Source organism: Lepisosteus oculatus, chromosome 14 (genome assembly GCF_040954835.1).
Source record: "Lepisosteus oculatus isolate fLepOcu1 chromosome 14, fLepOcu1.hap2, whole genome shotgun sequence".
Lineage (NCBI taxonomy): Eukaryota > Metazoa > Chordata > Actinopteri > Semionotiformes > Lepisosteidae > Lepisosteus > Lepisosteus oculatus.
The window spans coordinates 16,332,706-16,355,479 of NC_090709.1; the positions used below are offsets into that span (position 1 = coordinate 16,332,706).

The 22,774-nt window shown below is 52.7% G+C and overlaps 8 non-coding genes across 8 annotated transcripts; 1 reads left to right on the forward strand and 7 right to left on the reverse strand.

Moving 5' to 3' along the window:
- Positions 1–12,319: 12,319 nt before the first annotated feature.
- Positions 12,320–12,438, reverse strand: LOC138243891 (5S ribosomal RNA). Its single transcript, XR_011192509.1, has one exon. It is a non-coding gene; the product is annotated as a 5S ribosomal RNA (ribosomal RNA).
- A 537-nt stretch (positions 12,439–12,975) lies between these two features.
- On the reverse strand, positions 12,976–13,094 carry LOC138216790 (5S ribosomal RNA). Its single transcript, XR_011180502.1, has one exon. It is a non-coding gene; the product is annotated as a 5S ribosomal RNA (ribosomal RNA).
- A 537-nt stretch (positions 13,095–13,631) lies between these two features.
- LOC138217205 (5S ribosomal RNA) lies at positions 13,632–13,750 on the reverse strand. Its single transcript, XR_011180917.1, has one exon. It is a non-coding gene; the product is annotated as a 5S ribosomal RNA (ribosomal RNA).
- A 537-nt stretch (positions 13,751–14,287) lies between these two features.
- On the reverse strand, positions 14,288–14,406 carry LOC138216385 (5S ribosomal RNA). Its single transcript, XR_011180097.1, has one exon. It is a non-coding gene; the product is annotated as a 5S ribosomal RNA (ribosomal RNA).
- A 537-nt stretch (positions 14,407–14,943) lies between these two features.
- On the reverse strand, positions 14,944–15,062 carry LOC138216713 (5S ribosomal RNA). The gene has a single exon (XR_011180425.1). It is a non-coding gene; the product is annotated as a 5S ribosomal RNA (ribosomal RNA).
- A 537-nt stretch (positions 15,063–15,599) lies between these two features.
- LOC138217124 (5S ribosomal RNA) lies at positions 15,600–15,718 on the reverse strand. The gene has a single exon (XR_011180837.1). It is a non-coding gene; the product is annotated as a 5S ribosomal RNA (ribosomal RNA).
- A 1,482-nt stretch (positions 15,719–17,200) lies between these two features.
- Positions 17,201–17,365, forward strand: LOC138243538 (U1 spliceosomal RNA). The gene has a single exon (XR_011192193.1). It is a non-coding gene; the product is annotated as a U1 spliceosomal RNA (small nuclear RNA).
- A 600-nt stretch (positions 17,366–17,965) lies between these two features.
- On the reverse strand, positions 17,966–18,084 carry LOC138244691 (5S ribosomal RNA). The gene has a single exon (XR_011193306.1). It is a non-coding gene; the product is annotated as a 5S ribosomal RNA (ribosomal RNA).
- Between the last annotated feature and the right edge of the window lie 4,690 nt (positions 18,085–22,774).

Below are 22,774 nucleotides of genomic sequence, written 5' to 3' on the forward strand. Positions count from 1 at the left end.
TAAAAAGATATTGAGAGGAGGTGCACCTCTACACAGAGAGTGGTGGGGGTGGGGAACAAGCTGCCCAGCCCTGTGGTTGAAGCCGATACCCTGGCTTCTCTCCAGACACAGCTGGGTGAGCTCCTCCAGTCAGGACAGGAGGCTCTACTATACACAGAGGGGGGCGGGGGTGGGGAACAAGCCGCCCAGCTGTGTGGCTCCGCCCCCTCCCCTCCCCTCTGTGACTCTGCTTGTCTCGGCAGGGCGATGGACCGACAGAGATGCAGCACGGCCGTGCGCGGTCGCAGCAGGACCCGGGCCCGGCGAGGCGTCGTAAGTCCACCCCTCCCGCCCGCCGTCCAGCGTCCAGCGTCCAGCCCTCCTCCGACTGGCCTCTCCGCCCCCAGCAGCGCTCGCTGTATTATAATAATAATAATAAACTTCACTGATAGAGCACCTTTCACACACATAGCAGCGCAAAGCGCTTGACAGACCAGGTCTCAAGGTAACACCTCCAGACGAGGAGAGACACTTCCAGTGGTGATCTTGACTGAGGACACGCCTCGGCTCAAGAGACAGGGTCGCGGGTCCGAGGAAAACCAAGCTGCAGGTCCATTATGGCCTTCTGAGAGCACAGATTGCCTCTGGACGTCCTACACTCTTCCTGGACACACTGTAGAGACTCACCTGTCCAGACTCTTACTGGACACACTGTACACACTCACCTGTCCAGACTCTCACTGGACACACTATAGAGACTCACCTGTCCAGACTCTTACTGGACACACTGTACACACTCACCTGTCCAGACTCTTCCTGGACACACTGTAGAGACTCACCTTTACGGACTCTCACTGGACACACTGTACACACTCACCTGTCCACACTCTCACTGGACACACTGTAGAGACTCACCTGTCCGGACTCTCACTGGACACACTGTAGAGACTCACCTGTCCAGACTCTCACTGGACACACTGTACACACTCACCTGTCCAGACTCTTACTGGACACACTGGTCAGACTCACCTGTCCAGACTCTCACTGGACACATTGTAGAGACTCACCTGTCCAGACTCTTACTGGACACACTGGTAAGACTCACCTGTCCACACTCTCACTGGACACACTGTAGAGACTCACCTGTCCACACTCTCACTGGACACACTGTAGAGACTGCCCAAGGCCCCTAGTCTCGACACGACTGGGCTGGGCTATTTGGTCAGAGCTGTCTCGGAGATGGGCTGTTTGGCGTCTTCACAGGTCACACCGGTCAGGCCGAACCCGGACTGGCAGCGGGAGAGGTCCCGGCCCAAGTCCCGGTGCTTTTCCGTAAGTCTGACCCGGTCGCCTTCCGCGAGACTGGACCGGCCGCCCTGTGGTGGGCCCGGTGCCCCACATCTACCCTACAGCTCCCCCCACTGACCCCTAAACTCCCGATACCCTACAGCTCCCACCACTGACCCCTAAACTCCCGATACCCTACAGCTCCCCACACTGACCCCTAAACTCCCGATACCCTACAGCTCCCCCCACTGAACCCGTGTTTTTTGGACGTGGCGTGGCCCGAAATTTCCGCCCTTGGCCGCTAAAGGGGGGTGGAGGTTGGTCTTTCTTTGACTTGGGGGTAGGGGGGGTGCTAATTTCACTGAACCATACCTAACGGAAACCCGTGTTGGACGTGGGGGTGCTGAATGCGCCCTTCGACGTGATTTTGTTTTTAAATTCAAGTGCAGCTTTTGTAACGCTTGGGCCGGAAACACCTGGACCCGTTTCCTCTGCCTGTCCGATGTGGCGACTACCGGGGTCGTACAGGGACACCCGGCTGGCCGCTGAGAGTTGGAAAAATAAAATGTCCACCTAAAAAAAAACAACCGCGAAAAATGTCGGCCATTTTTGTTTCGCGGCCGAGCCGTGAGCGCGTCGGGGGCGACATCACGGGGGCGTCACAATGAGCCGCCTGACGTCACAGAGCGGCGGAATCTAGCGGGGGGCGGCGCCGGAGCCCCGTGAGCTCAGAGGAGTGAAGAGAGAGGAGGAGGAAAGGACTATATAGCGCTTTCTAAACACGTGTTTCTTCCAAAAAAGATTCGTGGGTTACTTCGACTTCAATCAAATAATAGTTCCAGCTTCAGATTCACTCTGAAGTATCCCCGTGAAATCGGCAAGTCAGTTAAAAATGCCGCTGTCGAGAAATAACAAAATAAGTTGAGAAATAAGTTGTTTTTTTTTTCCCGTTACTCCACTCTGATGGGTGTGATCGTGCTGTAAAAAGATATTGAGAGGAGGTGCACCTCTACACAGAGAGTGGTGGGGGTGGGGAACAAGCTGCCCAGCCCTGTGGTTGAAGCCGATACCCTGGCTTCTCTCCAGACACAGCTGGGTGAGCTCCTCCAGTCAGGACAGGAGGCTCTACTATACACAGAGGGGGGCGGGGGTGGGGAACAAGCCGCCCAGCTGTGTGGCTCCGCCCCCTCCCCTCCCCTCTGTGACTCTGCTTGTCTCGGCAGGGCGATGGACCGACAGAGATGCAGCACGGCCGTGCGCGGTCGCAGCAGGACCCGGGCCCGGCGAGGCGTCGTAAGTCCACCCCTCCCGCCCGCCGTCCAGCGTCCAGCGTCCAGCCCTCCTCCGACTGGCCTCTCCGCCCCCAGCAGCGCTCGCTGTATTATAATAATAATAATAAACTTCACTGATAGAGCACCTTTCACACACATAGCAGCGCAAAGCGCTTGACAGACCAGGTCTCAAGGTAACACCTCCAGACGAGGAGAGACACTTCCAGTGGTGATCTTGACTGAGGACACGCCTCGGCTCAAGAGACAGGGTCGCGGGTCCGAGGAAAACCAAGCTGCAGGTCCATTATGGCCTTCTGAGAGCACAGATTGCCTCTGGACGTCCTACACTCTTCCTGGACACACTGTAGAGACTCACCTGTCCAGACTCTCACTGGACACACTATAGAGACTCACCTGTCCAGACTCTTACTGGACACACTGTACACACTCACCTGTCCAGACTCTTCCTGGACACACTGTAGAGACTCACCTTTACGGACTCTCACTGGACACACTGTACACACTCACCTGTCCACACTCTCACTGGACACACTGTAGAGACTCACCTGTCCGGACTCTCACTGGACACACTGTAGAGACTCACCTGTCCAGACTCTCACTGGACACACTGTACACACTCACCTGTCCAGACTCTTACTGGACACACTGGTCAGACTCACCTGTCCAGACTCTCACTGGACACATTGTAGAGACTCACCTGTCCAGACTCTTACTGGACACACTGGTAAGACTCACCTGTCCACACTCTCACTGGACACACTGTAGAGACTCACCTGTCCACACTCTCACTGGACACACTGTAGAGACTGCCCAAGGCCCCTAGTCTCGACACGACTGGGCTGGGCTATTTGGTCAGAGCTGTCTCGGAGATGGGCTGTTTGGCGTCTTCACAGGTCACACCGGTCAGGCCGAACCCGGACTGGCAGCGGGAGAGGTCCCGGCCCAAGTCCCGGTGCTTTTCCGTAAGTCTGACCCGGTCGCCTTCCGCGAGACTGGACCGGCCGCCCTGTGGTGGGCCCGGTGCCCCACATCTACCCTACAGCTCCCCCCACTGACCCCTAAACTCCCGATACCCTACAGCTCCCACCACTGACCCCTAAACTCCCGATACCCTACAGCTCCCCACACTGACCCCTAAACTCCCGATACCCTACAGCTCCCCCCACTGACCCCTAAACTCCCGATACCCTACAGCTCCCCACACTGACCCCTAAACCCCCGATACCCTACAGCTCCCCACTCTGACCCCTAAACTCCCGATACCCTACAGCTCCCCACTGACCCCTAAACTCCCGATACCCTACAGCTCCCCACTCTGACCCCTAAACTCCCGATACCCTACAGCTCCCCACTCTGACCCCTAAACTCCCGATACCCTACAGCTCCCCACTCTGACCCCTAAACTCCCGATACCCTACAGCTCCTCACACTGACCCCTAAACTCCCGATACCCTACAGCTCCCCACTCTGACCCCTAAACTCCCGATACCCTACAGCTCCCCACTCTGACCCCTAAACTCCCGATACCCTACAGCTCCCCACTCTGGCCCCTAAACTCCCGATACCCTACAGCTCCCCACTCTGCCCCCACAGTCCTGATGGCCGAGAGGTCTCTGCTTGCTGTAGTGATTGAGTGAGCTCTGTGGACCTAACCTCTGTCTTGTGTCCTCGTTTCCAGCATCTCCTAGTGGTCCGTCATTTCACCAGAGCTGAAGGTGAGATCTGGGGAGGAGACAGAGCACCCCCTAACACCCCTGAGCTAGGTTACAGGGTAAGACAGCTTCTTACTGTTGGACACACCTGTCCACACTCTTTCTGGACACACTGGACACACTCGCCTGTCCGGACTCTTACTGGACACACTGGACACACTTGCCTGTCCGGACTCTTACTGGACACACTGTACACACCCACCTGTCCAGACTCTTACTGGACACACTGTACACAACCACCTGTCCAGACTCTCACTGGACACACTGTCCACACTCACCTGTCTGGGCTCTTATTGGACACACTGTACACACCCACCTGTCCAGACTCTCACTGGACACACTGTCCACACTCACCTGTCTGGGCTCTTATTGGACACACTGTCCACACTCACCTGTCCAGACTCTCACTGTACACACTCACCTGTCCACACTCTCACTGGACACACTGGACACACTCACCTGTCCAGACTCTTACTGGACACACTGTACACACTCACCTGTCCAGACTCTTACTGGACACACTGTACACACTCACCTGTCCAGGCGTAGTCTCTGCTCCTCATCCCCCCTGCGTTGTGTCTCCCTCTCTCCCCGCTGGACAGAATCCCGTGGTGTCTTCGTGTTTCCCGAGCTCGTCCAGAAGCTGGAGAGGGCGGCCGAGCTGCAGCTGGAGCTCCCGGTGTCGCCCGGCTCGTCCCGCTCGGGCTCGCCCAGCTCGTTCGGCTCGGTGCCCCCCCCCCTCGCCCAAGAGCCCCCCCCTCCGGCCCCCTCAGGCCCCTGCCCGCCCCGCCCCGACGCCCCCCCTTCATCCCCACCATGCCCCGCGAGCCCCCCCTGCTGCCCGGGGCGGTGCCCCTGCCCCTGCCCCCGCCCGTCCTGCCCCCCATCGCCCGCCCGGCCCCGCCACGCCCCGCCTGGGGCTCCCCAGTGCGGAGGGCAAGGAGAGAGGCTGAGATGTCTGACGAGGCAAGTGGGGCAGAGTCTGTCCGTCTATCCTTCAGTCCATCTGTCCCTCTGTCCATCTGTCCCTCTGTCCTTCTGTTCTTTTCTCTGTCCATCTGTCCATCTGTCTTTCTGTCCTTTTCTCTGCCTTTCTGTCCATCAGTCCATCTGTCCTTTTCTCTGTCTTTTTGTCCGTCTGTACTTCTCTCTTTCTGTCTTTCTGTCCTTCTGTCTGAGTCTCTCCATGTCTCCCTGCTCTCTGTCTGTCCTGCGTTGTCCCAGCTGGGCCTGTCTCCCTGTGTCTCTCCGTGTGTCTCCCTGCTCTCTGTCTGTCCTGCGTTGTCCCAGCTGGGCCTGTCTCCCTGTGTCTCTCCGTGTGTCTCCCTGCTCTCTGTCTGTCCTGCGTTGTCCCAGCTGGGTCTCTCTCCCTGTGTCTCTCCGTGTGTCTCCCTGTCTGTCTCTCTGTCTGTCCTGCGTTGTCCCAGCTGGGCCTGTCTCCTCTGCTCTTTGCCTTCAGCTCTGTTCGCCGATGTCCCGCCAGCCCGTCACTCTCTCAGCCTGTCTCTTGACTTGCAGGAGGAAGAGGAGGTGGAGACAGCTCTTCCGGCAGGAGAGAGTAAGGAGGTCAGTGCTGGTCCCACCCTGCCCCCTGTCCTGTCTGTGGTGGAGTTTTGCCGTCTTGTCTGTCCCTGGGTCTCAGTGTCTCTCTCTCTTTCAGCCCTGTCTGTCAGTGTCTCTCTCGGCCTGCTGTCTGCCTGTCCCTGCCTCTCTGTCTCTCTCTCTTTCAGCCCTGTCTGTCAGTGTCTCTCTACTCCTCCTCTCTGTCCTCAGTGTGTCTCTCTCCTCCTCTCTGTCCTGTGGTGTCCAGGCAGTGTGTCTCTCTCCTCCTCCTCCTCTCTGTCCTGTGGTGTCCAGTGGGTCAGTATTAGTGGGCTACACCCAGGCTCACTCACTGCGAGTGTGATCTCAGCAGAGTCTCTGTGCTCTTGGGACACTTGACTTACCTGTCTCTCTCTTTCTCTCCCTGTGCTGTCCCTCTCCTGCCCCCTCTCTCCCTCCACGGACTCCAGCTGGAGGAGGTCCAATCACCACCTCCTGTGAGACAGAAGAAAAAGAAGGTGGGTAATGCTCTGATCCTCTCTTTACTCCTGTCCAGTGTCAAGTCAGTGTCCAGTCAGTGTGTCTGTATGAACCCCTCTCTCTCTCAGTGCTGTGTTCATGTACTGGAGTGTCCAGTCAGTGTGTCTGTATGAACCCCTCTCTCTCTCAGTGCAGTGTTCATGTCCTGGAGTGTCCAGTCATGTGTCTGTATGAACCCCTCTATCTCTCTCAGTGCAGTGTTCATGTCCTGGAGTGTCCAGTCAGTGTGTCTGTATGAACCCCTCTCTCTCTCAGTGCAGTGTTCATGTCCTGGAGTGTCCAGTCAGTGTGTCTGTATGAACCCCTCTCTCTCTCAGTGCAGTGTTAATGTACTGGAGTGTCCAGTCAGTGTGTCTGTATGAACCCCTCTCTCTCTCAGTGCAGTGTTCATGTCCTGGAGTGTCTAGTCAGTGTGTGTGTATGAACCCCTCTCTCTCTCAGTGCAGTGTTCATGTACTGGAGTGTCCAGTCAGTGTGTCTGTGTGAACCCCTCTCTCTCTCAGTGCAGTGTTCATGTACTGGAGTGTCCAGTCCGACTCTTAACGTGACTCTCCTGTCTCTGCTTCAGAAGCGCCGATGCGTCTTTTTAAAGTCCCTGAGCTGCGTGTCAGTGGAGACAGAAGATCAGGACGAGCCGATGGAGGCGGCGGAGACCGTAGCTCAGGAGAGGAAGAGCGAGGGAGAGGAGAAGCAGGCTGCCGGGAAGGACAAGAAGAGGAAGAGGAGGTGTAGGTGAGCAGACAGGGGGGCGCCGCCCGGTCGTGTCTGTGATTCAAGGAGGAGTCTCCTCTTGCTGTTTGATGTCATGGTGACGTCTGTGTCTGTGTCCCTCACACCTGCAATAACAATATCTTTCCAGGTTCCTTTCCTGGTTCTGTGCCTGCTAAGATCTGGACTGGACTGGACTGGACTGAATTGGACTGGACCGGAGCTGAGAGACATCAGACTGGACCGAAGCTGAGGGACCCCAGACTGTGCTGGACCAAAGCTGAGGGACCCCAGACTGGACTGGACAGGAGCTGAGGGACACCAGACTGTGCTGGACCGACGCTGAGGGACCCCAGACTGTTCTGGACCGAAGCTGAGGGACCCCAGTCTATGCTGGACCGAAGCTGAGGGACCCCAGTCTGTGCTGGGCCGAAGCTGAGGGACCCAAGACTGTGCTGGTCTGAAGCTGAGGGACCCCAGACTGGACAGCACTGGAGCTGAGGGACACCAGACTGGACTGGACTGGAGCTGAGGGGCCCCAGACTGGACTAGACTGGAGCTGAGAGGCCCCAGACTGGACTGGACCAAAGCTGAGGGACCTCAGGCTGTGCTGTACCGAAGCTGAGGGACACCAGACTGTGCCGGACCGAAGCTTAGGGACCCCAGTCTGGACCGAAGCTGAGGGACCCCAGTCTGTGCTGGACCGAAGCTGAGGGACCTCAGACTGGACCGAAGCTGAGGGACCCCAGTCTGTGCTGGACCGAAGCTGAAGGACCCCAGTCTGGACTGAAGCTGAGGGACCCCAGACTGCACTGGACTGAAGCTGAGGGGCCCCAGACTGTACTGAAGCTGGGGGGCCCCAGACTGGTCTGAACTGAAGCTGAGGGGCCCCAGACTGGACTGATGACCTTTTGTTAAGCATCAATAAATTTAAAAAAAAAAAAATCTGTTTAGCTTTTGGTTTTTTCCCTCCCCCCCCCCCAAGGTTGCTGCTGGGAGAGGTGTGAGTGGGGCCAGCAGGGGGCGCTCTCACCCTGCAGTCTGTGTGGGTCCTGATACCCCAGTATAGTGACGGGGGACACTGGACTGTAAACAGGCGCCGTCCTTCGGATGAGACATAAAACCGAGGTCCTGACTCTCTGTGCTCGTTAACAATCCCGGGGTGTTTCTGGAGAAGAGTAGGGGTGTTACCCCAGTGTCCTGGCCTGATTCCCCCCCTGGTCTTGACCCATCATGGCCTCCTTATCACCCCCCTCTCTGAACTGGCTCCATCCCTCTGCTCTCCTCCCCACTGAGAGCTGCTGTGTGCTGAGCGGACTGGAGCATCATCCAGGTAGGGGCTGCACACTGGGGGGGCTGGAGGGGATCCCCCTGACCTGGGAGGAGCTCTGAGTGGAGAGTCCAGACTTATTAATTATTATTATTATTCGTGCTGCACTGGTCTTCAATCCTGGCAGTGAGAGGGGGACTCTGTGATCAGTACAGATACTTATGACTGTCTAATAATACACGATACAAATGGAAAACAGGGTAGCGCTGTAGTCCCTTCGAAACGTTTTGAACTGCCAGAAGAAGTTTTCACAACCCGGACTCGTGAAGGTACAGGTCTTCTCCCTTTGTCCGGAGTAAGGTGAGAGGTCACCCCCTCGGGGCGCAGTATCCCCGATGCACCCCCCCACCACCACCCAAAACGACACACACTTCTGTGACGATTGGGAGACCCCGGTTCGACCAGCCCCTGCGGTGGAGGAAACGACCCGCTGGAGAGAACACGCAGACTCCACACAGAAGGGTCACCTCGGCATTTATTCCAACAGCAAAACAACACCAGAGAGAAACGGTCTCCGAAAGATAAGCGCACACCGGGAAAAACACGATGGGGTCATAACAAATGGGAATAGGAGTTCTTTTTTTTAATGTCGCGTTTCTACTTTATTAGAGAGAGGCACTGAACTTTGGGGAACGTGACATCCACCCAGTATTACTAGTAGGTTGATAAATATAAATGTTCATTTTCCCCCCGTATGATACCTCGCGAAATATAACGATGGCCAACTCCTTAAGTTGAAATTTAAACCCTTCTCACGCTACAAGACAGTCCGTCAACATCGCCGCGGCCCGAAGCGCGACCTTCGGTATGACGTTGGCCGAAGGGGGTGGGGTAAGTACGTCACAGCCGGGGGAAGCCCCTATCACGTGAGAGGGGTGCGGCGGGCGACGAGCCCCAGGGGGCGAAGAGAAGTTGATTTGCGTGGGGTGTGGAAACACTACACGACCGGGCAAGCGAGCCGTTTTTTTTTTGTTTTGTTTTTTCCAGAACATCAGAACAACCGCAGAGATGACCATCGATCCACCTCCAGACGTTTCCTTTTTTGTCCTCTTTGGCCCCCAAAATAAAAAAAAAAACTGGGATCCATCGTGGCGTTGCCAAATTAAAACGTCAACCACTTTTCGGGCTTTCGTGCTGTCCATGATGAAACCGTCATGGTTGTGTAAGCATACGTTACATCACAGACCGGCGGCGCTCGGACGTGAGGAGTGTCGTTACGTTTTTGAAACGGGCATGTCAGACAAGATCTCTGACAAGATCTCCGAAAAACCCAAACCTGTAAGATTCAATTTCAATTCAGTTTTTATATAGCGCCTTTCACAACAAGAATGCCCCAAGGCCCCGAACAAAGGAGTTGTTCCACACCCCCGCCACCCTCTGTGTACAGTAGAGCCCCCTGTACTGACTGGAGGAGCTCACCCAGCTGTGTCTGGAGAGAAGCCGGGGTATCGGCTTCAACCACAGGGCTGGGCGGCTTGTTCCCCACCCCCACCCCCTTCTGTGTACAGAAGAGCCTCCTGTCCTGACTCCAGTAGGAAATGTCACCTGGAGGCAACACACCGGCTTCTTTTAACAGATCACCTCGGGAATCGGGAACAACGGAGCTGTGTGCGGACGTCTGTACGGAGGGGTTCAGCGCGGGGGGGCTCCGGGCTCGGGTCTGGACCGGGGGGGTGGGGACTGTCTGTGTGGAGTCTGCATGTTCTCCCTGTGTTCTTCGGGTCCAAAGACAGGCTTTTGGGCTAATTGGCTTCTGGGAAAACTGGCCCTGGTGTGTGTGTGTCCTGTGATGGAGTGCTGTCCTGTCCAGGGTGTGTGAGTGTGTGTGTGTTTGTCATGTGATGGACTGGTTCCTGTCCAGGTTGTGTGAGTGTGTGTGTCTGAGTGTCCTGTGAGGGACTGGTGTCCTATCCAGGTTGTGTGTGTGTGTCCTGTGAGGGACTGGTGTCCTATCTAGGGTGTGTGTATGTCCTGTGATGGACTGGTGTCCTGTCCAGGGTGTGTGAGTGAGTGTGTGTGTCTGTGTGTCCTGTGATGGACAGATGGTACCAAGCCTGGACACCCATGAGACACTGGCTTCCTCAGAAGACTCTCACGGAGGGCACACTGTCCCTAACCCGGGTCCAGAAGAAACTACCGTGATCTATAATTCCTGTGCCTCGGAAGGGTTTATGACGTCTATGTCCGGCGCCCGCGCCCGTGGACCGGCGGTTTGGCGTCGCGCTCCGCAGCTCGAGCTTCGGTGCGAGACAGGGCGGGAGGGAGCCGATGTGGCCTCGGCGCCATCTTTGCTGGTGAGTCAATTGTGACCGTTGCGGTACAACAAACCATCAATCAAGCTTTTCCCACCCCGTCCAGTATTTCTGTCGCGGCCCACGTCCCTTACAATCGACAAACTATAAAAAAAACAGTAGCCCTTCGCAACATTACACGCCATTTTTTTTATTTTAAACGTCCGCTAGATACGCAGGTGGCTCGATACCTGTCTTATCCTCGCCGGCGTCTTTATACCGGCAAGTGAATTTTATTTGGGGTCCCTCAGAATTGTGACAGAAATGTCAGTGAACCACAATAAAAAACGAAACTTTTTTTTAAAGGCGGTGAATGGATTTTTTGAGTAACCGTGTAGCGACTAACGTAAGGAAAAAAAAGTTGCCTTTCCCTACGAAGACGTTTTGGTACAGGACTTTCTTTAAATATCAGTTGTGCATAGCGTTTTACAAAAAGTTGATGATGATCTTGGAGATAATTGCAAAGGAACATTGAGATAACTACCAAAACATTACGTGTGAAACGACAGGACAGAACTTTGAACCCACAAAGAAACAAAGGTATGAAATATTGCCTCGTCATGGGGGGGTTGATAATTGTAGTAAGTGTTCCTAATTTTCGTAAAGAAATGTATATTATGGGAGTCACACGTGAGATTTAGTGTATATACGTTTCATATTGTGCATATATACGGGGTTAAAAAGTGGAATGAGTATGATTATAAACTCGTGTGTCCTATAATCAGATAATTTTTGAACAAGCTTTGATTAGACAGGTGAAAAACAACATCAGATCCTTTTTTTAATATATTCTCACGTCTGAATATCAGCTTCTCCCCTCTGGCCAACATTTCAGGGCTCCCAGGTGTAGATCCCAAATTGAAACAAATATTAATTTGTTACCCAGTTAAACAGTTAATAGAAGTGAGTGACCAGGGTAAATAAAGGTGGGTCAGTGTAAACTGTTTATTCTGGACCAGACTTCGTCATGTGTGATATGTCATGACTTCTTATATTAAGTTTTATCTTTATATTTAGTTCTACATGTGTAATAGATGCGATGTGTGTCCATAAAAAGGTTTCTCCAGGGGAAAATCAAGTTCGTTTTAAAACCGTGTTTCCTTTTTAGGGTACGTTTGCATTCCAAGTGTGGGGTTTTTGCCTTTTTATCATATTTTGGATGTGAATCCGTGGTATTTTTGCTGAGACAAGTTGCCTTTCTTATACGCGGAGGGATCTGCTCGTGAGATGTCCGCTTGGTCCATTTCTGAGCTCAGTATAAGGTGTAGAAAGCATGACTGTCATCATAACCCGCATCTCACCCAGGTGTGGAATAATGTTGTGACTATTGCTTCAGCAATAACATGCTGATTGCATGTTTCTAGATGGGTATAACAGAGATCTCAACTACTGAGGGGCCTTATTAATAAAGTCTCCACAGCCGAAGCGCTGTGTCTCTTTTCAGCTGGCGATAAACCTTTCCTCGATCCTTTGCGGACTTGTAAAACTGTTCCTGATCAGAATAAAAAACGCTCACGCTAATACACAAGCACCCGTGTCTCGCCAAAGCTGACAAATAAACAGACGGACAAGCCGCACTGCACGTGTGAACAGGGGAATGAGCGAGCGAGCGGGGATAGGGCGTCTCCTGCGCTTAAAAGCTTACAGCACCTGGTATTCCCAGGCGGTCTCCCATCCAAGTACTAACCAGGCCCATCCCTGTTTAGCTTCCGAGATCAGACGAGATCAGGCGTGCTCAAGGGGGTGTGGCCGTAAGCGAGAGCAAGGCTCGCTGGCACCCTTCTTATTGAGAGGACAGCTCCGTCACCTCTTTTACGACGCTGCTTTTTTTCCCTTGCGTTTTTCTCTTCTTCCCACGTTCTCTCTCTTCACTGCCTTCGTCCCCGCTCTATTTCACTTCAGCCTTTCACTCTTGCTTCCTTCCAATGAGGACGGAGCAGCGGGAGAAAGGGCGCTATAGAGGATCGCTGTGGAGAGCTGCTGCTGTGCTTTGACATCTGAGCTCTGTGGAAAACGATCTCAATACAATTCTGAAAAACGCGACTCTCCGAACACCAGCCGAACAAGTCTCCACAGCCGAAGCGCTGTGTCTCTTTTCAGCTGGCGATAAACCTTTCCTCGATCCTTTGCGGACTTGTAAAACTGTTCCTGATCAGAATAAAAGACGCTCACGCTAATACACAAGCACCCGTGTCTCGCCAAAGCTGACAAATAAACAGACGGACAAGCCGCACTGCACGTGTGAACAGGGGAATGAGCGAGCGAGCGGGGATAGGGCGCCTCCTGCGCTTAAAAGCTTACAGCACCTGGTATTCCCAGGCGGTCTCCCATCCAAGTACTAACCAGGCCCATCCCTGTTTAGCTTCCGAGATCAGACGAGGTCAGGCGTGCTCAAGGGGGTGTGGCCGTAAGCGAGAGCAAGGCTCGCTGGCACCCTTCTTATTGAGAGGACAGCTCCGTCACCTCTTTTACGACGCTGCTTTTTTTCCGTTGCGTTTTTCTCTTCTTCCCACGTTCTCTCTCTTCACTGCCTTCGTCCTCGCTCTATTTCACTTCAGCCTTTCACTCTTGCTTCCTTCCAATGAGGACGGAGCTGCGGGAGAAAGGGCGCTATAGAGGATCGCTGTGGAGAGCTGCTGCTATGCTTTGACATCTGAGCTCTGTGGAAAACGATCTCAATACAATTCTGAAAAACGCGACTCTCCGAACGCCAGCCGAACAAGTCTCCACAGCCGAAGCGCTGTGTCTCTTTTCAGCTGGCGATAAACCTCTCCTCGATCCTTTGCGGACTTGTAAAACTGTTCCTGATCAGAATAAAAAACGCTCACGCTAATACACAAGCACCCGTGTCTCGCCAAAGCTGACAAATAAACAGACGGACAAGCCGCACTGCACGTGTGAACAGGGGAATGAGCGAGCGAGCGGGGATAGGGCGCCTCCTGCGCTTAAAAGGTTACAGCACCTGGTATTCCCAGGCGGTCTCCCACCCAAGTACTAACCAGGCCCATCCCTGTTTAGCTTCCGAGATCAGACGAGATCAGGCGTGCTCAAGGGGGTGTGGCCGTAAGCAAGAGCAAGGCTCGCTGGCACCCTTCTTATTGAGAGGACAGCTCCGTCACCTCTTTTACGACGCTGCTTTTTTTCCCTTGCGTTTTTCTCTTCTTCCCACGTTCTCTCTCTTCACTGCCTTCGTCCCCGCTCTATTTCACTTCAGCCTTTCACTCTTGCTTCCTTCCAATGAGGACGGAGCAGCGGGAGAAAGGGCGCTATAGAGGATCGCTGTGGAGAGCTGCTGCTGTGCTTTGACATCTGAGCTCTGTGGAAAACGATCTCAATACAATTCTGAAAAACGCGACTCTCCGAACGCCAGCCGAACAAGTCTCCACAGCCGAAGCGCTGTGTCTCTTTTCAGCTGGCGATAAACCTTTCCTCGATCCTTTGCGGACTTGTAAAACTGTTCCTGATCAGAATAAAAAACGCTCACGCTAATACACAAGCACCCGTGTCTCGCCAAAGCTGACAAATAAACAGACGGACAAGCCGCACTGCACGTGTGAACAGGGGAATGAGCGAGGGAGCGGGGATAGGGCGCCTCCTGCGCTTAGAAGCTTACAGCACCTGGTATTCCCAGGCGGTCTCCCATCCAAGTACTAACCAGGCCCATCCCTGTTTAGCTTCCGAGATCAGATGAGATCAGGCGTGCTCAAGGGGGTGTGGCCGTAAGCGAGAGCAAGGCTCGCTGGCACCCTTCTTATTGAGAGGACAGCTCCGTCACCTCTTTTACGACGCTGCTTTTTTTCCCTTGCGTTTTTCTCTTCTTCCCACGTTCTCTCTCTTCACTGCCTTCGTCCCCGCTCTATTTCACTTCAGCCTTTCACTCTTGCTTCCTTCCAATGAGGACGGAGCAGCGGGAGAAAGGGCGCTATAGAGGATCGCTGTGGAGAGCTGCTGCTGTGCTTTGACATCTGAGCTCTGTGGAAAACGATCTCAATACAATTCTGAAAATCGCGACTCTCCGAACGCCAACCGAACAAGTCTCCACAGCCGAAGCGCTGTGTCTCTTTTCAGCTGGCGATAAACCTTTCCTCGATCCTTTGCGGACTTGTAAAACTGTTCCTGATCAGAATAAAAAAAGCTCACGCTAATACACAAGCACCCGTGTCTCGCCAAAGCTGTAAAATAAACAGACGGACAAGCCGCACTGCACGTGTGAACAGGGGAATGAGCGAGCGAGCGGGGATAGGGCGCCTCCTGCGCTTAAAAGCTTACAACACCTGGTATTCCCAGGCGGTCTCCCATCCAAGTACTAACCAGGCCCATCCCTGTTTAGCTTCCGAGATCAGACGAGATCAGGCGTGCTCAAGGGGGTGTGGCCATAAGCAAGAGCAAGGCTCGCTGGCACCCTTCTTATTGAGAGGACAGCTCCGTCACCTCTTTTACGACGCTGCTTTTTTTCCCTTGCGTTTTTCTCTTCTTCCCACGTTCTCTCTCTTCACTGCCTTCGTCCTCGCTCTATTTCACTTCAGCCTTTCACTCTTGCTTCCTTCCAATGAGGACGGAGCTGCGGGAGAAAGGGCGCTATAGAGGATCGCTGTGGAGAGCTGCTGCTATGCTTTGACATCTGAGCTCTGTGGAAAACGATCTCAATACAATTCTGAAAAACGCGACTCTCCGAACGCCAGCCGAACAAGTCTCCACAGCCGAAGCGCTGTGTCTCTTTTCAGCTGGCGATAAACCTTTCCTCGATCCTTTGCGGACTTGTAAAACTGTTGCTGATCAGAATAAAAAACGTTCACGCTAATACACAAGCACCCGTGTCTCGCCAAAGCTGACAAATAAACAGACGGACAAGCCGCACTGCACGTGTGAACAGGGGAATGAGCGAACGAGCGGGGATAGGGCGCCTCCTGCTCTTAAAAGCTTACAGCACCTGGTATTCCCAGGCGGTCTCCCATCCAAGTACTAACCAGGCCCATCCCTGTTTAGCTTCCAAGATCAGATGAGATCAGGTGTGCTGAAGGGGGTGTGGCTGTAAGCGAGAGCAAGGCTCGCTGGCACCCTTCTTATTGAGAGGACAGCTCCGTCACCTCTTTTATGACGCTGCTTTTTTTCCCTTGCGTTTTTCTCTTCTTCCCACGTTCTCTCTCTTCACTGCCTTCGTCCCCGCTCTATTTCACTTCAGCCTTTCACTTTTGCTTCCTTCCAATGAGGACGGAGCTGCGGGAGAAAGGGCGCTATAGAGGATCGCTGTGGAGAGCTGCTGCTGTGCTTTGACATCTGAGCTCTGTGGAAAACGATCTCAATACAATTCTGAAAAACGCGACTCTCCGAACGCCAGCCGAACAAGTCTCCACAGCCGAAGCGCTGTGTCTCTTTTCAGCTGGCGATAAACCTTTCCTCGATCCTTTGCGGACTTGTAAAACTGTTCCTGATCAGAATAAAAAACGCTCACGCTAATACACAAGCACCCGTGTCTCGCCAAAGCTGTAAAATAAACAGACGGACAAGCCGCACTGCACGTGTGAACAGGGGAGTGAGCGAGCGAGCGGGGATAGGGCGCCTCCTGCGCTTAAAAGCTTTCTGAATTCTGAGTACGTACGGGATCCTCGGCCTTGCACTTATAACAAAGTTCAAGTCCCTTTGCAGACAACAGCAGTTGTCACATGATTGTCTCTGAGGATGTGCGACAATGGCCAAGGAGAGCCCCGATCTGAGCTTGCGCTCACTTTTTGACCAAGACACAGGTGTGTGCTGATTGGTTGAGAGTTTGGCGGGCATTGGAGACCCACGTGGTATTACCACGCCCTGCGTGAGATATGAGTCACTTACTCTTAACACTTTGGAATGCAGTCCAGATGTCCATTTGGCACTCCCTAGACAGATAGGCGCCAATGGATGACCATTGATCATGATAGCCAGGCTTAGCTAAGTGCATCCCCATCTGGGAGCTGTCCCTTATCAAAAGAAAACATCTTAAATCAGCCTGCATGAATACTTTCTCTGTGGCTGCACCACAGAGATGGAAGGTGAGATGGGGCCTCATTTAGGACAGCATACCACCGCTTAATTCTGTCTTATTAACAAGCATTGCCGCTACAACGGCATCTCTCCTGTCAAACTTCCTCCTGACTTGTTTGACAGGATCTGGGCCGTGGTGAACAGTGGGAAAGACGCCCTGTGGAGAGTGAGGAACATGGGGCTGTTCAAAGGCATCGAGGTCCCAGTCAAGGCAGCAGGTAGCCTGGCCCTGTTCATCACCCAAGAGAACTATTACCTCAGAGATCTGTGGAGAGAAAGGAGGGAGGAAGCAGAAAATCTGTGGGAAATAGAGAGCATAGGTCAATATCTCAAGAAACTGTGAAAAACATTATCATGTTTAAGTAAAGAATGTGATTTACACCAGAAAAAAAGAAATTGTTGCTATGTAACTGGTACCGTGTCAAAATGTAATGAGATGTGATCATATATACTGTTTTAAGTATGTATATTAATGTAAAGCTTTCTAATTTGTGATGTCCTGTATTTTTTTGTGAAAAGAAAATAAAGTTCTTAAAAAATCGATTCACCCAGGGCGAGGCTCGGCCATTGCACTCCGGCTGTGCTGACCCCTGCGAATTCCCCAAATGTGGGAATCTCGACTGCATAATTTCTGGTAGTGGGGGACTGCGTTCGCGCTCTCCCCTGATGTGCTTGGTCCAATATCGGATACGGAAGAGTTATGACACCACGTGCTGCGATAGGATCCCAGTTCGAAAGCCACTGCTGGTTCCCAGTTTCTTTTAGTTAGAGGTCCGGAGAAGCATTTCAAGCTGGTTACACTACTCCTTCCGGACATTCATTCCCTTTTCAAAGTCAGTCGTTTTGCTGTAGTCTGCATTATTAAGGCCAATTTATTTGGTCATGGGGGCCTCGGTACTGTATGCTAATTCTAAAGACAGTTTCACCCCTTTTCTGATTGCTAGGTTCTGTACCAGTGCAGACATGTCAAACAGTGAATTGCTGTACCTCTATTGTATCTGTGCTCAATGAATGAAATCAGTAATAAATGAATATATGTATAGTTATACGATAAACAAGTGGTTTATCGACTCTTCTTCATTTGCAGATTTAGAGGCAGCTTCGATATTCGTTTTACAAACGGGTTTTTTTTTTATATGGGTCACACACATGCCATAGCAACAAAACATCTCTAGAGATGAGGCTATAGATCACCTTTCCATCCTCCAGGTTTTCTTCCCAAATCCTACGGCACCAACGGCGACCCCTGCTGGCCGAGAGAGCAAAAGCTTGCAGCACCTGGTATTCCCAGGAAGTCTCCCATCCAAGTACTATTCAGGCCCAACCCTGCTTAGCTTCCAAGATCAGAAGAGATTGGGCACATTCAGGGTGGTGTGGCCGCAAGCAAAAGCCTTGGCGCCTAACTCGCTACTTGAAGCTGTGTGTGGCTGGGGCTCTGTGCCCCCCGAGCGGGACTGAAGGATCGTTCGTGTGCAACTCTTTGGAAAGGAGCCTCTTTCCAAATCGCATTGCGTACCTGGATGTTGGCGAATGTGCTCCCTTGTGTTGGCTTGTCCCGTACTGGAGGAGAACAAACAAACTGCACGGAGGAGCACAAGGCAAGTCTTCACAAGACAAAAACCTCCAGTGCACAGCACTCTGAAAACATTTCTGGGCTGTCGCATGTTTATTTCAGCACATAAAGCGCACCAGTCCAACACATCGGCCGGGCGCGCGGCGCCTCCGCCCTCTTGTGGCCTTGCGGCGTCAGAGCAAGAGGCTCCTTCTCGCTGCCTTTCCGCTGTGTTGCAGAGCCCCGAGAGGGAACCTGGAGCGCACACTTTGTGGGGGGCGGGGAACCGCGTTCGCGCTCTGCCCCCGGTCTCTTGCGCGAGTACTAAATCTCACGGCGCCAGCCAGCGGCCAGGAGACAAATACAATATCGCGGGACAGGGGGGCCTCGTCATTGATTATTACATATGAGACGGGGATTAGGAGGAGACCCCGACTGATTGGTAAAGGGGAACACTAACACCAGAGAGACACCCCCGGAGTCTCTTTTTGAGAGACGCCCTCGGATTTCTTAATGGCCAAGGAGGGTCAGAACCTCGGTTTTATGCCTCCCCCGAAGGACGGCGCCTGTTTGTGCAGCAGAGTGTCGCCATCAGGATGCTGGGGCATAAGAAAGCCACACAGACCGCAGGGTGAGCGCTCCCTACTGGTCCCAGTCAGATCTAGTGATCTAGTCACCGGGGAGAAACGATACAAGCGAAGGATTACTCGGCTCCCAGCACTTGAAAAGACCAACAAATGACTCATTCCCGCCGGAGCTGAATGTACCTGAATTCCCCCGCCCCGCTGTGTTTGCTGTATTGTCTTTGAAGCCGGCCCCCGAGACGAGACGGGCTGTTCCTGTGCACCAATTAACACTTTACAGGTGCCATTCCCCGGCATTGTGGCCATTGTCGGTGGTCACACGTGATAAGATAAGGTGGAGGAGAGCGGGGCATGCCCAGCGCCAGACATTCAAGGAGGTCTGCAGATGTGTAGGAAACGGCGCGCTCGTTTTCTCATTTTGCCCACCCTTTTGAGTGTTAGTGTGGCGTGTGAGTGTGCGAAAGAGTGGGCCCAGCAGGAGGCGGTGGTGTGCGGGGGGAGGAGCAGGCGTAGGCTGCGCGCTTTGTGCTGTGGGTGCGGGCCGCTTGCAGGGGCTTGTACAGCTCATACTTACCTGGCAGGGGTGGTACCTTGATCAGCCTGTAGGTGGAGTAGTTGGATTGTTTTCTTGTTTTGTGGAAGCAGTGTTTGTTTTTCAGTTTTCGAAATGGCAACCTTTGGATCCCGCAAGAATGCTGTGCGTTTTGAGCTTTTGGATGACCTCTTCATGGACCGTATGCAGTTCAGCAGAAAAGTGTTGCAGAAGGAACCTCGGCACTTGGATTTCATCTTCGCTCTCCCAGGTCAGAAAGCATTTGAGATTGTTTTTGCTACCTATTCTCTGTTTGAACAATGTGTGGATGTGTTTGAGGTAAAAAGAGGGAAAGTTCCTGCCCTTGAGAAGATCAACTTGCAGCCTCTGACACAGAGAGAGAGGAAAACGGTGCATGTTATTATGTTCTCGGAACTGGCAAAGACGGAGGACATTCACACCTGGCTTAACCAGTACTGCACCGTCCACCATGGAACTGAGGTTAGAGATGTTGACGGTATAAAAACAGGAGCAAGGAAATTCGAGGTTCGCTTGCTACCGGACAATGTAAATGGAGGCTTAAGGCACCTGCCCTCTACAATCCGGCTGGGCGCCTGCAATGGCTATGTTTTTTATGTGGGACAACCAAAGGTGTGTCGGCGCTGTGGTGCTGTGGGACTCCTGGCATCGTCCTGCACTGTGAAATGCTGCAAGACCTGTGGCAAACAGGGACATTTAGCCTCTGACAGTTCAATGCTGCCAAAGTGCAATTTATGTGGCTCGGAAGGACACGTTTTTAAGAACTGCCCTCACGCCTACGCCAATAAACTCAAAATGAGAAAGGATGAGGCAGTGCTTGTTTCAGCCAAACCGGCCCGAAAAGCCAAAGCAAACAACAAGTCAAACAAAGAACCCTTGTTGGACAAAGGCTTTCAGCCTCCAGCCAGGATCAGTCCTGCTGTGGCTCCAGGGCCGGTGGAAGAGAAAAGCACTACGCCCCTACAACCGCAGACTGCACCAGACAAGAACGAGGGTTTGAAAACCCCCGAGAACAGCGAGGACCCCTCCCCCACTCCTGCTCCTCAGAACGAGGGCCAGTGTGGGGCCCCCCGGTGGAGCGGGTCCAGCGAGGATAACCAGGATTCAGCAGAGCTGCTATTCTCAGACTCTGCAAGTGCTACAGATGCCCTCCTCTCCTCCATCCAGTCCATCACGGAGGATCTGCAACAGCTGGTGGGTGAGGGGGAAGAGGAGACTGGTGCATCGGCTGCACCCCTTTCCCCTCAGTGCTCCCAGGAGCTGGACTTGAGGAAAAGGAAAAATGACTCTGTTTTCTCCCCAAGCGAGGAGGAAGGAGAGCATGGCGATGGGGACAGCTGGAACCCCTCCACCCCTCCCTCTACCCCCTTCCTTGAAATGGACTCCGTGAACGCTTTTACTGCTGCCGCCCTGATGAAGGCTCATTCAGAGGATGGCTGGCAGGAAATTGGTAAGAAGAAAAAGAAAAAGAGAAGGTAACAGGTGAGACAGAAGAGAAATGTGTTTTGTAAAGACTGGTTCCACCTTCTTATGTAATATGGCTCTAAACATAATTTCTCTTAACACCAGAGGTATCAATGACAGAGTTAAATGCCAGTCTGTCTTTGATTACCTCCAGCAGAGAGAGGGGGATGTGTTCATGTTGCAGGAGTGTGCATTAGCCTATTAAGAGAGGTTCAAAAGCTTTGAAGATAGGTGGGATAAAGGGCCTTCTGTTTGGACAGGGGACAATAACAACAGAGCCTCTGGCATGGCCATTCTTTTCAAAGGATGGGCATTCAAATTGAAAAGTATTCAGAGGGTCATAGATGGCAGGTTGCTGTGTGTGGATGTTGAATGGGGGACCATTAACCTGCATCTAATCAATGTGTATTGTCCTACTGACGTGGGAGGAAGGGTGGAGCTACTCAAGGCACTCTCTCCCCTATTGTTATGTAGCACAGACGTGATAGTGGGAGGGGATTTTAATTGTATCTTAGAGCACACAGATAGGCAGTCTAGCTTTCCGATAAAATTGGATTCCAGCTCACTGGCCCTGCAAAACTTAGTTCTAGACTTTAAACTCTCTGACACATATAGATCTATATATCCCACAACAGCAGGATATACATGGTCAGGGAGGAATATCAGTTCCAGAATTGACTATTGCTTTGTCTCGGAGAGAGTGAAAGTTGTTGGGGTCACTCTTCAGCCTGTCTTCTTCTCAGATCATCAGGCTTTAGGGTGTAGAGTGGAACTCCAGGGCGGGACTGTCTTTGGCCCAGGCCTCTGGAAACTCAACACAAAGCTGCTAGAGAACGAGGGGGTAGTATCCCGCTACAAGGAGAAACCATCAAAGTGGCTGTCCTTGCAGTTTCTGTATGGGTCAGTAGGAGAGTGGTGGGAGGAGGTGAAGGTGAAGACAAGGGCCTTTTTCATGGCTGAGGGAAGGAAGCCTGCTGCCAGACGGAGAGGAGTGCTAGCCAGGAAACAGGCAGCTGCAGCGTCTCTACACGATGCTGCACAGTGGCTTCGATGTGCTTGAGGATATCACCCTTTTAAAAAAGGACATCCGGAGCATAGCCGAAGAAAGTAGTCGAGGAGTGCTGTTAAGAAGCAGAGTGCAGTTCTTGGAAGAAAATGAGAAGTGTACTCGCTTCTTTTTCAGGAAAGTGGTAGGCTCCAAGTCTGTCATGGAAAGTGTAGTTGATGAGGAGGGACGAGAGAGAACAGAGCCGAGTGCTATCCTCTCCTGCACCGAGGCCTTCTACTCAAGACTGTACAGCACTACAGAGGTAAAGGATGAAGAAATTCATTTTTTTTACCTCAAAGCTAGAAAACGTTTTGAGTGAAGAAGATAGGGAAGTACTTGAGAGGGTTTTGACAGTAGAAGAGCTGAGACAGGCTATGGAGAGCTTACAGAAGGGAAAAACTCCGGGTGCTGACGGGCTCCCTAAAGAATTTTATTGCACCTTTTGGGATCTGCTTCAGGATCCGCTACTGCTCCTATTCGAGGAAAGCTATAAGACAGAATTGCTGCCTGACTCCTTAAGAGAAGGCACTATCTCTCTCTTGTTTAAGAAAGGAGCAAAGAATGACATAAAGAACTGGAGACCCCTCAGCCTGTTAGGCGTGGACACTAAGATCCTGTCCAAAGCCCTTTTCCTGCGCCTACAAAATGTAGTGGCCTCACTGGTAGGGAAAGAACAGACTTGTGGGATAGCAGGACGCCTGATGAGCGACAACCTGGTCTTGTTGAGGGATGTCTGTCTGTACTCAGAGGATCGCTCCCTCCCTCTGTGCATTTTAGGTGTAGACCTAGAAAAGGCCTTTGACCGCCTAAACCGGCAGTACTTAATATCAGTACTTGAGCACATGAAGTTTGGCCC